The following is a 15,850-nucleotide window of genomic DNA, read 5'->3' as shown; positions in this document are numbered from 1 at the left end:
CAGGGGACCTAAAGTGGAAAGGTCAAAGGTCAGCAGTAATTGCTCTGAAGTGCCTAAGGCCCTGCTAAGTTGACACAAATTTACGTGTATTGATTTGACTTTATTGATGGTTAAGCGAGCGTTGCCTGAGATGGCAGAGAAAGCCAAAGCGACAGTAAAAAATGACAAGCGAGAGGCATCCATTTATAGTCGGTCACCTGACCTCTCTCTTTATCTGGCGCTCAAACAAACGCTCGCATCCCCACAGCTGCACAGAGGCGTCCAGTCAGCACGGCCAGGGGACACAGGAGCCCGAGCCCAAAGACGGAGCTCGGACAGTGGCAGCTGGGGAGCTGACAAAGCCCCATTCAGAGGGCCTGGGCCTGGGGACAATGGCTGGGCCAGGCTGAGCCCTCTCCTCCACTCTTCCACCCAAAGATTAATACTTCAGATGGGCTTCCCGGTGGCAGGCAGGGCTAAAAGGAGAGCCCTCCTGTTTGTCACCGGGCATTGTGCAAGTCGCCTGAGAACCGAGCTCTTGGATGGGCTTGACAAATGAGAGCCACCATTGACAGTGAACAGATTGGGCCTGACACTTTTGTTTTGATTGTGGGAGCGGCTATAATCAAGTTATTTGGGCCTCTGGAAGGTTTTTGTTTCGCTCTTGACATTTAAGTCGCACCTCCGCCGCACTCAGGTTTCCGCTCTTGTTTGTTGCAAAAGTGTATGGAGGGTGCAACGACAAGGGCGAGTTAATTTCCTGGGGTGTGGGAATTCGCTTCTCCATTCACAGGCCCTCCAGTCAGGAATCCAGGTGCAACAGGTGTAGCTGAGTGTATTCTTGTCATCGTCCAAAGTGCGACACCGCGTAGGTATTGTAACACTTTGCCGTCCCCTGAGCACCTCTCCTGAATAACATGCTGAAGTAGCACGGCAACCTTAGACCGTGTCAGGTGAGATGAGACGCCACCCCCCCACCCGCAGATGCCGTTTCGAGTTTGCTCTTTGCTGCTGTTGCAGGTGTTTAGCCCTCAGCGAGGCGGCAGTTCAGGTTAAACTGCAGGAACGCTGCCCCGCCTTCGCACTGGGAACCAAAAGTGGCTGCAGAGTACACAACGCCACACCTGCGCACCTGCTCGGATCACAAGAACCACCACAGAAATGTCACCCAGAGGATCAGCCGCATTTTGGATTTTATATGTTTTGGCAAGGTCGGCATCTAGAAAAAACATCTATTAATAAGTCATCCAGTCAAGAAGATTGAGAGATTTTGTTCACACATCATTTGTTTTTATGTACAGTAGTTCCAATGCGTTGGGCCTGAGGCCATCTGCCATGTCTGCGCTGGCGTTATCCGAAGCGCTCGGCCATTCTCACGATAGAGGAATGTGCCCCCTGTAAACATACGTCGACCCCCCGCAATTGGGGAGGCTTCCCTCTTTCTTTCAACACTCCCATCGCTTCATCCACTGCGTCCCCATCACCTTCTCCTCCGCCCCAACTGCTCCCCCACCCCAACCACCCAAAAGAGCGCGTGGTCCCCTGGTTCCCACGTAAGAGACTCGTATCCAGGGGCCACTTCCAGGAATCTGCTTGTGTGAAGCTCCTCGAGCAGCAGAAGGTGCCCTACTTTCAAACTTCATTCTTCTCCCGGGAACTGTGTTAGTGAAGGGAAAACCGGTGATGTGTGTGTGTGTGTGTGTGTGTGTGCATCTAGGTTATATTTATGTGACCAACTGTGAGTGCATGTGAGGGGAGGGCTGCAGGGATTATAAAGAGGAAGTAAATGGGAAGTACACACTTGGTGACAAAACGTGAGGCATTCCTTTGCTGCCCCTCCCTTCTCCCTCCATCCCGCCGCACTGTGGCAGGGCCCTGGGAAAATCAAACAGGTGGTTTAGGCCTGGCAGGAAAGCTGGCTGGGCCCGGGGTGGGCAGGCCTACAGCCTGCCGGGGGCTATCAAAAGCTCTTAGGCCCAGCTTTAGGCCAGCACTCTGAATGGCCCCGGGCTTCATTATCATGTGAATTCTGGGAACAGCCCTGGGCCCCCAGTAACACCAGTGAGCTGCCCATATGGCGTTCGCTTGGCAACTAGGGAGACCCGGCAACCCCCCACCCCCTCCTAGCTCCCTCCCACCCTCTTTGCAGTTGTATTCCTCCATTCCAGCACTCTTGATATCAAAGGAGGACAAGGAGGCAGAAAAACGGTCTCAGCCTTCAGTAGGGGTCAGGGGGGTGGTGTGTAGACCACACAGAGGACCACTGGACAGTCCTTGGGGACCCTGGATAACACATTTTACCCTCCGGGGCACCGCGGCGAGCTTGACTGTGGACGGATTTAACTATTCAATCAGTATTAAAGACACATTCCAAAGCTCTCAATTCAGCATCACCGACCAAAGCTTGAATAGTTGGCACCCTCTTCACTGGGGAACTGGCTGTGCTTACCTCCCCAAATTCTGTTTATCACTCCAAATTGTCCTTGGCTGTGAGTGCGAGTGTGGATGGTCTAGGTGTGCCCTGTGATTGGCTGGCGACCAGTTCAGGGTGTACACCGCCTGCTGTCCAAAGTCAGCTAGGATAGGCTGGCCGCAAGGGGATCGGATGATGGATGGATGGATGGATGGATGGATGGATGGATGGATGGATGGATGGATGGATGGATGGATGGATGGATGGATGGATGGATGGATGGATGGATGGATGGATGGATGGATGGATGGATGGATGGATGGATGGATGGATGGATGGATGGATGGATGGATGGATGGATGGATGGATGGATGGATGGATGGATGATATTATTCATAGGTTAGGCCTCAGCTGTAGCAGGAACTGAGAGTCGTACAGGTGCCTTTGTACATGTGCTCTATTCTTGGTGTCAGTTACTCCGATTTTAAATTCTTGTTGAAAAAAGCCAAATCGAAACTATCACATCCTCCCTCCATTGCATCTGCCAAGGTTATATCTATCTATGGATACACTCGAAATTACAATATGATAACAAACTCCATGATAAATATATTTTTAAATCAATATAGAGCATTTGATATAAAAAAAAAGGCTCCATTTTTGATATAGCTCTAATATTGGACCTCAATAAGTTATGCAATTGGTTATAGGTGACCATGGACGTTATCATCACATTTGAGTCTTTATCTGTTTATTATGAAAGAGAGAGAGAGAGAAAATAAAGCATGTTCCCTCTCTTGATGTCGAAGCATCTGTCAGCTGCAAGATGCAGCTCAGTAGACGTGCTAATAAAAGTCGTCAAGGACCATGTCCGCCCTGGTTGTTGAAAATAACTTTAAAGTAAAGTCGATTTTGCCATTCAGTAGTGACCAAAATACAGTACTCCAAAGAATGAAACAAGTTTCACGAGCCACACGTGGAATCTTTGTTTAGCAAGTTTCAAATTGAAAGGAAAACGTTATTAACATCACAATTATCAGCGAGGTATGCAGACTACAGAATAATACGTAACACACCCGCGGCTCCTTCCTTAACCAGAACATTCCAAAAGGTTATATTTAAGCAAAGACTCTGATTTAGTTGTTTGAGGACACTCCCGGGCAACAAAACACACTTGTCAGTCAAATGTTCCACCACTTGAGCTCACAGGAAAAAACGATGTTTTCAAAAAGAATGCGAGTATCACATCCAGATGGAAGGACAGTACGATACTTTTTGAAGGCATTTACACTTTAGGGTCTTCAATGTTTTTGGAAGAAGGGAGGAAGCAGGATGATAGCTACCCAGCAGAAAGGTCAAAATTTGACCCCAAACCTGGGAAACCCAACGGAAACCCACCATGCCTACACGCTGCTTCCCAAGTTACGTCTGCATCTAACACAACAGGTGTCCAGACCGTATAGCAGCCCCCCCCGGCTTCCACGTATTGCGAGTGGCTGCCATGTGAAGTAAACAAGCCCATGAGTCATCTGCTTTTCCTGGATGAGGACACTTGTACAAGGGAGATGTCACTTAACAACAGAGCTGGAATGTTGCCCCGGCTGCTGCCGTCAGCCACCTGCGGGAGGAAATGCGTGTGTGACTTCTCTGTGTTATATGTGTCACATGATCTCATGCTGATGAAGAAACTTTGCATGACTCTGGCATTGTTCATTGTTAAAAGGTGTGTGTTTGTGTTGACTTGTTTTTAGCTTAATGCCATCATCTCACTTGTCCACCTGCGTTTGAGTCGACCGACGACGAAGATCAAACTGTGAAGAAATGGAGGAGAGGTACGTAAGCGATTGTTCTGAATTTTGAGGAACTCTACTGGTGATTCATACTATTACACACACATAGCTAGCCCGCCCGTCCCTCTGCAGCTGTATGGATCACATGCGCAATATGATTTCACAACATCTTGCCTGTCCTTGGAAATTCCTTCTCTTTTTTCATACCAACTCAGCCCCTCCCCTCCTGTCAGTGTAATAGCTTGAAATCGAGGCAGGTGCACGGCTTAGTCATCCATCTTTTTTTTTTTTTTCCCTACAGCGAGTCGTTACTCAGCTGGAAAGTTTCGAGCAAAGAGCCTTGAGAGATTGGTGTTTATCATATGCTTTGTTATCCTGCCACTCATAACTGACTCGGTTTTGATGTCAACAGAGAGCAGTAGTTTTCAAGGATGATGGCTGATTCGGCATTATTTTGCCTATTCTGCTATATTGTGGAACCCTAAACATCGCACATTTTGCCGAATCATCAAAAAAAAAAAATACTTTAGTATGTCATACAAATACAAAACTCCTAATGACAGCCATTTTTTCCCCCTCTCGTTCTTGTATTTTGTTCCAGTCCAGCTGTTATCCAGAGGAGCATGTGTGTATTCCCACCCAAGATTACTCGTACGTGTGTCGGCATCGTGATTCATCCTGCAGCTGCCCCCCCCGACAGGCCGCGGCTCTGTCGTCAGTAAGTTGAGCCTGCTCCGTTTACAGCAATCTGCTTTCACTCAAAATGTCGCCAATTTTAATTATCCAAGAAATATGATTGTTCCAGAGTGATTGTTCGTGCGGACCTTGAGCATACTTGCATCATTATGAGACATAAGCAAAACCTTTTGTGGATTATGACATAACATAGTTTGCGTTGTATTATTGCTCTCATCTTCGAATATGTTAAGTGTTAAGTGACCTAATGTTACCTAGCTGCACTTTGGCTAGATTCTTGTTTGAGGTTAAATACTTTCAAATCAACATAATTACATGCCGTGGATTATTAAACACAATATCAATGAAGGTTTTCATCCGTAATGGTCATTTTGAAAAATTTCTAGTGTGCCTCGTAGTGCGAAAAATACGGTAAATATCTTTGGCCGTCCTGGTGGCCCCGATGATCAGCGCCGATGCGGGTTTGCATTTCTAATTGATTCGGACTACCTCTTTGATACAACTATGCAATGCGTGTCAAGAGCCGCATTCATTGTGTCATCAGCAAGCGTTCCGATTTCTAATCCTCCTCGACACACATACATCTCAACCCTCTTGGCGCCAAAAGAAGCGGCAGGAGAAGCTTGAAAGAAGAAAGAGAGAAAGGGCCATCAAACGGACGGTGAGGAACGAGAGAGGAGCCGAGGAGCGAGCGAGTGAGAAAATGAGAGAGAGAGACAGCATGGATTCTTTTCTTTGGAGCCTTAAAGACGTGTTTCCCTCAGATGTTGGCTCTTCTTCACATGCTAATGGTTCACTCTTCTTCCCGAGCCGGGCCTTAGCATAACAATGCGGTGGAAGTGAAAGAGCTAAACCTCTGCTTTCTCAAAGAAGCCAAAGCTGGGCTTTTCTTGTGGACCAATGCCCCCTTGGCTCTTTGTGCTCGCTGTGAAAGGCCCGCGCGACGCAAAGGCCAGGTGATCACAGCGTTTGCTGAAAATGAGACTGAAACAACACACGGGCTAAAATTACTCCGGCAAAGTCATTAAAATCCTGCCGAAATGCCCAAATATAGCGAGCCAAAGCACTCGACTCTCCAGCGTGATGACAGAAGTTCTAGTGAATATTATCAGCTTTTGCTTTCAAAGCTGTGCTGAATTATGTCTGTTGCTGGAATCCAAGCCAAATGTTTTGACTGCGCGGAGCCGGCTGACTCCGAGACGCGCGAGTCCCATCTGAAAAGAACTCGCTGGCCTGAAGGATTTTTGGATGAACCTTGACCGGGCCTCAGCAGATACGCTTCTAAGGCCCTGATAGGCTCTGATATCAAACGGAGAACATTTGCTTTTTTTCCCGTTATCATTTATCAGGCAAGAATGGGCAGAGGCGAAAGACTCGAGGGAGGACACCGAGGTACAGATCGGGTCGCACGGGCTGCGCCGAGACCTGGCGACTTCATCTGTGAAGTCTCGAGTGTCGATCAGAGTTTGCATTTGAGGAACCCGCTCGGGGTGAAGATGCGCAGCCAGCAGAACACGCTACCTCTTTGGCTATTATGACACTTACTAAATTAGTAACCTCATCTATTTATCAGGTTTTACTCCATTCACACCTCTGATGTTGTCCTCTTGCCCCCAACTTGAGTCCCCACATCCCATTTTATGCAAACCACGTCCGCCCAGGTGCAACACTGAGGAAGTTAGCGCCTCTTCGCTCCAACCACACATTCTATTATTTACATGCAAAATGACGGCTTAGCTGGTAAATATGTGAGCACAGGTGTGTGTGAGCGTGTGTGATGGGAAGGGCGGAGATGGGGATTGGAAGAGGGCGGGGTGGGGGGGCTACTAATCTGCTTACTGAGCGTCTATGCCACATTTCATATTCTATTGAAATGGATTGCAGAAGAAGAATGGAAAGAGCTCAGATTAGGGGAAAAAAAAGAGAAAGGAAAGGCAACCCTTCCAAACACTAGGCCGTGTTTACTCGTGTTGAAGTGAGCAATTTGCGCGTAGGCTGGAGGAAATAAGTCGGCGGTGGCACCCGGCGTCATTTCAAGTGGAACGCCTGGCGCCACGGCATCAGGCGCATGGCTGGCTGATGCCAGGCGGCTTTTTCTAAATGACACACAGCTGGGCGGCATGGAGACAGATGTCACTGCTCTTAGAATGTAATCTCTCCCTGCCTCCCCTCCCACTCTCGGTTTTTCCCTCCCTTTTCCTTCTCTCTCACACTCTGGTGTTTAGCCGAGCTGCCTGCCCCCCCCTTCCTCCTCCCTCACAGGATCCAGACTTCGTGGAGCCGATCCTGCAAAAAAAAAAAAATCACTTCCTGGAGCTGGTGCTGACTTCCTTTGCTTTTTTGTGGGACTTCCTGTGCTGCCTCTGTGATCAGGCTGCTCGGAGTTGACTCTCTGGGAGCGACATCCTGATGCACAGACAGCTGCACAGATAATTCTCTCGTTCTGCTTTTGTCAGGACTTTTTTGTTCTTTCTCTCGGCGTGTCTCCGGGGACTTGATTTTCCCTCTGTACTGTGTTTTCCATTTGCAGCAGGTTTTATTTGGCAGTGCCAAATGAATTTGATCCCCCAGAATTATATCATTTAGTCTAAAGAGCAAAGTTTAGGAGACATTTTATGTCACTCTGTGAGGAATATCTCCAGGTATAGCAATGGTTGCTACGGCGACCCCCATATGGCCGAGAGTTGAGGAAGTAGCGGTTGACTGTGTCTTCTCCAAAACAAAATGCCACAGGTCGTATTTCAATTTGTTTTGGTGGTTCATTTATTTTAGGCTAACCACACCAAGTGAGAGTGGAAATGTTCTTTTTTTTAATTTTATTTTGGAATAAGCACCGGGAAAAGTTGTTAGAGTCTTATTTTTTCCCGAAATATATAGTTTAAATCGTATAAGATTACGAGGAGATTAAAATTTCAATTTCCCCGATGGTGTGAACAGTTTAAAAAAAAGCACATCTGCTGATTGCTGTTGCACGTTTACTGTGTTGACGATGATGACAGATTCAGAGATCTTTGAGTTCTTGGGTCATCTTCATATGGCACTTATTAAAATGTAGTCAAGATGGTTATGATGTAAACATGGCCTCAGAAGAATCTCAGACTTCCCACAAGGAGGAGGCTTCGGCCGATGAGCAAACAGAAGCAAAAGCAGCGTGAGCAACGAGTGTGGAGGCGGCGCAGTAAAAAGAAACGAGTGTTTGACTTGAGACGCCTCTCTGTCTGAGCTCTCACTTTTTCCCAGCCAGCCACGCATCACCTCTCAACCATGAATGTTGTTTTACTTTAGAATACAACAATTGCACTCCCTGACGCTTGGGCATATGTTCACCTTATATCACTGGTTCTTCCGTGCAGGCCAATAGTGACACCATTAAGCCACCGAGACATCCCCTGGGGTCAAACTGAGAGACACACCACGCTCTGTTTGGTCAAATTGTCTCCTTTGGGATGTTGATTCTCGTTTTTAAAATGAGTTTCGTTGCACTGGATTGACTCGTGTTGTTTCACCTGAACATTCAGGTCAATGGAAGTTATGCAGCTGTCACCGCTTTGGAGCGTATGTACAATCGGAACTACGAAAAAGAGCAGCAAGTCAAGATTCCTCAGCGAGATAGTAGCGAGGTTTCGTCACAAACTCAACAGCAGCGCTGATAAGATCAGCACACTCGCAATCCTTCATAATTAAGGCGGTGTAGTATTTGGCGCTTGTCCTCAGGGAAGGCGAGGATGAGCCCCGTAGCCATTTTGCGTAGGCCTGCACGGTTCAGCTTGGATGATTGCTGAGTGACGGGCGGACGTGGCAGCTAGCGTTTCCACACGTCGTCCGCTTCCTGAGATGATGCTTGGCTCAGCTGTGTGGCTCCAAGGAGCTCCTCGTGGCAGCGGGCTAAGTACACACACAGGATGAGGTGACATCTGAAATAGCAAATACCAAAACTTTGTTTGTTGTCTCTTACAACTGGCGAAAGTTTTCCACGGTTGCTTCGTATCCAAATGACATTTCATGCATTGATGGAATAATCTGTTTTGTGAAAGTTTCCAAAATGACCAAATAACACTTGAGTTTCGTTCACAAATATATTTTGGACGTGCTAGTTATGGTGGCACATGTGATACACAGAACACGATTAAGCCATTACACCAAGCAAATTGAAACACTGCTTTTCTTGAAAATGTTGTTTTCTTGTGTTTTGTTTCGCATTAACTTGAACACAACTTTTGTCTTCAAATCAAAACACCATGCTTGAAATGATTAAATGTGTTCCCGAGAAAACCGCATTACCATTGAAAAGTGCATAAAAATGAATTTGCGACTTAAGAACACATTTGTTCTTCAAGACAGTTTCTGAATGATGCCCGGGCAGTGTTTAATTAAAATTATATTTTGAAGCATTGATCACAACAGCTGCAGTTTACGGCGCTGTATTTTGAAAAAAAAAAAAAAAGGCAGTTACTATTGATGTGATTCAAAAGTTGCACAATGTTGATGAAAATATTTTTCATTAACTGGAAAGCACGAAGCGACTTAATCTAGAATCAACCGTGGTATGTTTTTTCCATACAAAGGGAGATGCTTTAGGAAAGCCCAGGGATGAATGTGTAATGATCTCGAAATAACCCAAAGGCCTCTTTTTTCCTCTTTTTTTTTTTTTCTATGTCCACCCTCCCTCCCTCCGCCCCTCTCTGTCCTTTTTTCTCCCCTTTTGGGAAACATGCCTTTCCCAGCTGCACAGCCCCCACAGCAAGAGGCCAGGCCAGGAGCACAGCTGGCCAGACTTGGTGGAGCCAGTCGACAGGCGCATGGAGCGCAGCCCGCCCAGGGCCCGCTTCCTCCACAAACATGCCCAGGTGTGGGGCCTCCGAGCTGGGCTTCTGATCTCTAAACAGCCCAGTGTGTGCGTGCATGTGTGTGTGTGTGACTTGTAGGGAGGGATGATAGGATGAGGGATCAAGAAGGCAGAAGCGGGGATATGGTGTGTATGTGTGTGTGAGCGAGTGCGGGGAAGGGGAGGGGGGGGGGGGGGGGGGGCGCGGGTCATCCCTGCCGAAGCTGTGTCAACATTGCGTGTTAATGTGTTTGAGTATGTGCATCTGTATCTGCATGTGTTTGCATTTCGGGAAGCGGGGGTCACTCCTGGGGTAGACAGTGGGCAACAACAATTACCGCAGCACTGGAGCAGAATCGTGTCCGAATCGTTTGTGCCGGCCCACTCTGGCTTTGTGCCATGAGTGTAATTGCAGAAACATTGGTTATAAGCAATAAGCATCATGCATGAAAAGGTCACGGAAGCCATAGCAGATATTTAGTTCATGCCGAGCTGCGGCCTTAAATGAAAACCCTCTGCAGCATCTCCCGTTCAGAATTCGCTTATTAATCACTTCATAAATCACCACCGCAAAAGAACAAATCCATTCTACAATGTTGCCTTATTTGATATGTGACCCTCAGCGGGTTACGACTAATGGCGACCTCATTCTGGCCTGGTTGCCATCCAAGAAAAGCATTTGTGTATTCCCAGCTACTTTCCAACGCACCTAAATGCGCACATGAACGAGTCCACCAAATGAAACAGGAGGCGTTTGCACTGAGGTCACATCAGATAAGACGAGGCCAGACGGGCTCAGATAAGCTCTTTGAACGCAGAGTCAGCATCGGGGAGATGTTCTCTGCTCCCCTGCAGCCGTTTCACATGGCGGCTGACGCTGGCTGATGCTGGCTCCTTTGCGGCCTAGCACTGCTACTAATTAGGTGGAGGAACCCAAGGCCTTCTGACTGACTGCCTTGTCTATTGCAATCCCCCCCACTCGGGATTGCTCATGCATGCATGACAGACACTCACGCAAAAACATGCTCAGCAGACTCACAGACTCCTATCTGTTGACGACCCCTGGAGAATCACACATGGTGTAGGTGGCCCTCTTGTGGACGAAGAGAAAAAGACAGCACTGTTAATTGTTAGATTGTGTGAATAATTGTGGTTTACGTCGCTTTGAACTTGGCACTGTCTGTCAGCAGCCTGAAATTCATATCTATTTTCTATTGTTTGCTCTATTGCAAAACAATAATGGCTCACATAGAAGTATTTTTTAAATGATGCACTTTAGGAACAGACTGAACAAGTATTTGATAGTAATAAAAGCAAGACTAACTCCTACTCTCCAACTCTGATCCATATTTGCTGTATAAATTTGATTATGGTCGCCAGTTTGCTTGTCTGTGGTTTTAGTAAATATATGTAATGTGTGTAAATAGAGATATCCAAAGCTGACCGATAACAACGTAGTTAACATGCCAGGCCAGTAGTTGGCGCTGTAAGTCTAATGCAATACCACAAACTAACACACACCTGTCTGGTAATCATGGAAAAAATCTCTGCCTGCAAATGTGCATGGTGAGAAAAATAATGTCAGTCCCTCTGTGATTGACAGATGACCCAGATTAGTTAGAGTGGTTTAAAGAATGGACCAAATCAACACTAAATCATTTTCCACAACAGACAGTGAGTCTTCAATTTTCTTCATTCAATTTTCCCGTGGTTGATTTGTCTGTGGCATCAGCCTCTGATGACAGTCTACTTAGAGATATGTTGTTTTATTCTCCCACTGAGCCTAGTTAACCTCTCATGTCCAGGAGAATTCCACAAACTGTCAGCTGTTTTTTCCAGGAGCATCCCAAGGGGTGGAGGGGGGGCATTCCTTGCCTCAGTGCTGGGAATGCACTCGATGTACCCCTGCGACGAATATCAACACAATTAAAGTGTTTGAACAGCCCTAATGTGCACACATATGGACACAGAGGGTGTCTGTGTGAGCTTCAGGATATTTGCAATCAAGCTTGGGGAGCTCGAGTTTCCGCCGGGATTTGTGTGAGTGTCATTTAGTGTGTATTGATTGTTTTGCTTGTGTACATGGCTTGCTCACCTGTTCACACAAACAAACAGACACACACACACACGCATCCGAATTCTGACCTCTGCATCTTTCCCCGCGCTCACCCGTTTGTTCAGAGGACGTCTACACCCCGATGAATTTAAACACAGCTTCCGGGCTACCTGTTTGAACAGCTGAGCGAGGCGTTGACTCTCACACTTTGCACAATAGCACGGGCCGAGTTTGCCAGACACAGCACAGTCACACGTATAGGCCTCGTTCCGCTTCGTTCGTTCCGTCATTTGGACTTGGATGTGCTAAGTGCTGAGCCACTCAAAGACATTTTCCTCCTCCTTTAAAATAGCTCCCTGATGGACTACAATGAGAATTGCGGTTTGTGTAGCGCATGCTTGTGGCCTGCATTGCTTACTATATATGGTGCAAGCCCTGCAGTCCAACATCTAATTATGTGTGTGCATTGATGGAAAGGGATTGCACAGACATTTAGCAGGAATCTGTAATTGTGTAAATGTGCTCTGTGGATATAAAGTTTGGGAAGCTATTGAAGGAATGCCCTGGTGCCAGTGAGACTGGGGAGCAGGGCGGCAGATGAGATGTGGTGGAGCTAAATGAGGAGAGACACCAAGCGGCGCTGCTCTCTGATGTGTACGCAGCTGCAACCCACCATGGGCTGCGTTCATGTGTTCACGTAAAGATGCTCAAACGCAAATTAGGAAACAACGGCGAGTTATATCGACGATAGTGTTGACGCTACTTAGAGTTTGTTGAAATGAGAACGAAAATGCGGCAGGCCAGAGCAGCCTCAATATTACAAATATAGTACCTGACCATTTTCAGGTTGTAATGCCACCGTTCACCACTAGATTTTCAAATAACTGTTTGAGGGGTTACGCGGATTTGTGTACCCCCCAAAAACACAAATTGCTGGGCCAAAACAACACGATCAGTAAATACTGCATTGCATCAAGGTCTCCTTCAATTTTTGAGTGTGTTTTGTCTACTAGACACTCAGAGAGTCAATTATGGATAAAATTGAACACAGCGGGCTCATTGGCGCCTTTCTGTCGCTGGCCAGCCAAGTTTGGGGGTCCGTGCGGAGGGTTTTTGCGGCTGCGGTGCAGCCTGAGGCCTAGCTGGACTGATTTACAGGCGGCGTGGGGACATGTGCTGGGGATACTCCCAGAGCAGCCGCTCTGCCGCCGCTGCTGCCTGCACATCTGGAGTCTAGACTCAGCGGCTCTGCCTAGCGCCTCTCTCCCTCCCCGTCTTTGCTCTCCACATCCATCCGTCCCTTCCCCTCAGCTGCCGCGTCTCCCTCCCACCTTCATCCAGTGTTTGCGTAGCTGCCGTTCCGCAATTGAAATAGAAGAAGAAATCTCTCTATTTCCCTCCCTCTCTCGCTCGTCTGTAATTCTTGCCCTGCGCATCTGACGATGGACCTAATGGTCCCAAATGAAGTGAGCGTTACAACGTGCATGTGGAAGGAATCACAGAGGAGATTGTTATTGCGCCCTCTGAAATCTGGAAAGAGGGAGGGAGACCCTCCAATGATCTTCCGAGGAATTGAGGATTGTACATCTGAGACAAAGATCAGACATATCGAAACTGCAAAGTTCACACGAGCCCTTTGGTTCACATCAATAAAATAGAAACATCTTTTTTAGCTGAGTCAAATATTGCCTCATTGGAAGGGATCACTAATTTACATTTTTTTTCCTCAGTCCTCTCTGTAAACAACACAATCACAATTTATCACATTTCCACACAGGAATGTTACAGAAGCAACAAACAGGCCAGGAGTGTCGGTAATTTACTGCAGGCTTACAGAGGCCTCCTTTTTTTTTTTTCTTCCATGCAGTCTGATTTCCTCTCCTCGAAACAAACATGTTTTTTTTTTTTTACGACTACGTTCACCCTATCTTATTCACACCGTGCCCTACACTGTAGGATAAATGGTGGCGTTCAGCTCCGGGGTGTTTAACAGGTCATAAAAGGCGGCTACGTGATACTCTTCAACAAGGCTCCAACCTGTGTGGCTGCCCGCCTGACTGTCGCCTGCCGACCCCCCCCCCCCACCACCTCCCCTCAAATGGAACAAATTATCCAGCTGCTTGGGTAAAACAAGGTAATATTCATTTTAGAAAGCGAGAGAGGGATACAAAAAAGAAAAAACATCTGGATTGCACCACTTGGTGTTTGCCACCTCTGGAAGCTATTAGAAAACAAATCGACTTTTTCTTCTCCTCACTTTCACATTTATACGTTGAACCTTTGCACATCGTCTCGCCACCTGTATCAACTGTGGCTTCCACTCTTTTGTTCTGCTCAAGAAAAAAGATCCTGAATGGTGGTCAAAGTGTGGCTCCCTAGCGACAATGTGTTTTTATTGTGCGTTTCATGACGGGAGGAAAGTCGACATGTTCCAGTTAGCTTTACCGAATTTTACCGTAATGTATATGTTTGAACTCGTACCGTTTGTGTACACAGCTGAAACAGTCACTTTTCCACCTTCACTGACATCTTCAACTATAGATCTTAAAGTCCAAGACCGCCGAGATGGACCGATCATAATGTTCAGCTCAAAATTTGTCCCACAATAATCAGCATCTAACGGAGATAAATAAGTTTTTTGTTTTTTTTTAGCTTTGTATTTCAAGTGAAGAAAACATGTTTTAACATGTAATCAGCCATCTTTGATTAAGGTATGAAGAAATGCAACCAGGGCGCTTAAGAAGATGGTTGTGTTTATGATTTGGCTGCTGATAAAAAGAGAGAAAAAAAACAATGACACAGCTGTGCCGTGTGGGAATTGTAGGTCATGACCTTTAGTTTGATTCGGCATGATCTCTAATAATGATTTTTGTAAGGTTATTGTGAGCCTAAAATTAGCTTGTGCTAAAGCCGAAAATAAACGCGTCATCAAATGTTGTTAACTTACTAAGTTATGGAAGTCATATCTTTTTAAAGTAGGTAAACTAAAAGTCATTGTGTCCTGTGCAGGTGTGCCAGCATGAATGTGTATCATTGTCAGGCGCGGACTTCGTAAAGCATTTGTGTGTGTATCTGCTCCAGCTGTAAACTCCTTGGAGTGTGTTCACTTGTATTGTAACAAAGTGACTTGAGAGCTTTTTTACGGCCATGTTATGACGCCCTGAAGGGTCCGACCATCTGCAGGTGGTCCTTAATGCTTTTGCTTGACCTTGTTGTACCCTTGATCTGAGGCAATTCCATGCCCCACCAGATTGTGTCAGTAACCAAGGGTTGATTGTAAGATCAAATTTGTACTGTGCTAATTTTGATTTGTTTTTTTGTTTTCTAGGGTCACAAGATGAGTGTGTGCAAAGGGGGGGGGGGGGGGGGGTACACTGGGCAGTGATCATTCATACTTATATTCAAACCCTCTGTTTGAACAATTTAGATCACGGGTGTCAAATTCAAGGCCAGCCACATCATTTTATGTGACCCACTAAGAAAATAGAGTGTCTCTACTTTATATTTATTGCCAAATGATGAAGTTTCCTGTCATTGTAGCAGAAATTGTGGAGAGAAATTGCAACTTTCCTTTAATGCAATAAAATGACAATACATCAGTTTAAGACATTCTGAGGGTCACAGTTAAGATTACATGCATGATTTTGGAATGCAGGAGAAAACCCAAACAAGCACGGGGAGAATGTGCAAAGTCGTCACAGGAGGGCCTGAAACAAGATTTGACCCTGTGAGCTTTCAACTGCAATGCAGACATACTAATCACTAGGTCAAGCTTGCTGCCTACGTTTCCATTTCACTTTTTTTTTTTTTTGCGCCCTTCTTATTGCTACACACTCAAATGTGCTCTTAAAATGTCTTTTTGTGTACGATGTATCCTTTTTATGACCTTTGTAGCTTGGGGAAATGATGAAAACTAAACATGGCTCTTTGAAGTGGGTTCGTGGAGATGGAATTGCCAAGATATTGCTATGCTTCTCTCTCTCTCTATTGCTCTCCCGTGACTCTGGGATGAATTTATGTAATCTGAGCACATTCTTCCCCAAGCATAAACACCCCTCAGGAACAATAGATGCTCGAATCATCTTGGACTG

At 46.3% G+C, this 15,850-nt stretch overlaps 1 long non-coding RNA gene across 2 annotated transcripts; it reads left to right on the top strand.

Annotated features, from left to right (window-relative positions):
- The first annotated feature begins 4,038 nt into the window (after positions 1 to 4,038).
- LOC125977450 (uncharacterized) lies at positions 4,039 to 15,085 on the top strand. 2 transcript variants are annotated; one of them, XR_007484636.2, is made up of 4 exons: positions 4,039 to 4,224; positions 4,784 to 4,900; positions 9,603 to 11,377; positions 11,543 to 15,085. It is a non-coding gene; the product is annotated as an uncharacterized lncRNA (long non-coding RNA). The 2 variants fall into 2 exon arrangements; XR_007484635.2 differs by having other exon boundaries at positions 4,042 to 4,224; positions 9,603 to 15,085.
- The last annotated feature ends 765 nt before the right edge of the window (positions 15,086 to 15,850 follow it).

This window comes from Syngnathus scovelli, chromosome 11 (genome assembly GCF_024217435.2).
Source record: "Syngnathus scovelli strain Florida chromosome 11, RoL_Ssco_1.2, whole genome shotgun sequence".
In the NCBI taxonomy this organism is placed as follows: Eukaryota; Metazoa; Chordata; class Actinopteri; order Syngnathiformes; family Syngnathidae; genus Syngnathus; species Syngnathus scovelli.
The sequence above is the reverse complement of the archived record's forward strand: the minus strand, read 5'-3'. Positions and strand labels throughout refer to the sequence as shown.